The 1,148-nt window shown below is 44.6% G+C and overlaps 1 pseudogene; it reads right to left on the bottom strand.

Moving 5' to 3' along the window:
• Nucleotides 1–603: 603 nt before the first annotated feature.
• Nucleotides 604–1,148, bottom strand: part of LOC114888092 — a 108,299-nt pseudogene continuing 107,754 nt past the window's right edge.

Here is a 1,148-nt window from a genome sequence, read left to right on the forward strand (position 1 = left end):
AAATCTCTGTACTTCCGACTCAGTTTTCCTGTGAACCTAAAACTGCTTGAAAATATAAAGTGTACTTTTTAAAAGACAATTATTTTTAATTAAAAAAGAAAAAATACAGCACATCTTAATTATCTTTACTGTGATCCACATTTTGTTTCTTTTTGGTGAAGAACGACTGATGGATAACATCAAACTTTTACTCAAGGCTTTCTTCTTAGAGTGTTTCTCAGCCCAAGAAGAAAGCATTTATTACAAATCTATTGATTTTCTTTATTTAAGATTAACAATGAAAGTTAAAAAGGAGAAAGACATCATCTTTAATGTGATACTATAATCCATTGGCTATTGCCTCTTAAGGGAATGTAATTTTTTTTTTTTTGCGGTACGCGGGCCTCTCACTGATGTGGCCTCTCCTGTTGCGGAGCACAGGCTCCGGACGTGCAGGCTCAGCGGCCATGGCTCACGGGCCCAGCCGCTCCGCGGCATGTGGGATCTTCCTGGACCGGGGCACGAACCCGTGTCCCCTGCATCGGCAGGCGGACTCTCAACCACTGTGCCACCAGGGAAGCCCTGTTTTCCTTTTTTTTAATTCTTTTTTTTTTTTTCCCTTCTTTCCTCTTTTTTTCCTCTCTCTCCTCCTAATACACACTTTTTTAGTAAGGGGAATACCATGATGTCGCTCTAGCCCAGCCCCTGTAGACAGGACCCTGGGGCCTGCTGTTAAAACCACTGTAGAATCGAGAGCGGGAACTGTTGTAGTTGGTGGTCCAGGCACGGTATCGGGCTCGCGGGAAACCCCGGTCTGTTGTGCTGATGCCTGGTCTGTTGGTTCGTTTTCGGATCACCTTGATTTGTCTTCCTCTAAATAGGGACTCATCTAAGGCCAAGGAAGTCCTCACTGACTCTTTGTCTAAGAACTCTATATATGCAAACCCTTTGGGATGACCATTAATTTGTCACATAGTATAGTAACACGGTTGACTGAACCACAGCCATGAAAGTGTGCTTCCAGCTCTTCTGCTGTTGCACCACAGTCCACATTGTCAACATAGATGGAACGGGCATCAGCCTCCAGCTTCTCCTCAGTGGACATGATCACTGGGCCAGCACTGCCTGGAGGTGGACTCATATTCATCTGCTTCTCTACCTCGTTCTGT

This window comes from Monodon monoceros, unplaced genomic scaffold (genome assembly GCF_005190385.1).
Source record: "Monodon monoceros isolate NGI ecotype Baffin Bay Population unplaced genomic scaffold, NGI_Narwhal_1 Super_Scaffold_8, whole genome shotgun sequence".
NCBI classification, from domain to species: domain Eukaryota; kingdom Metazoa; phylum Chordata; class Mammalia; order Artiodactyla; family Monodontidae; genus Monodon; species Monodon monoceros.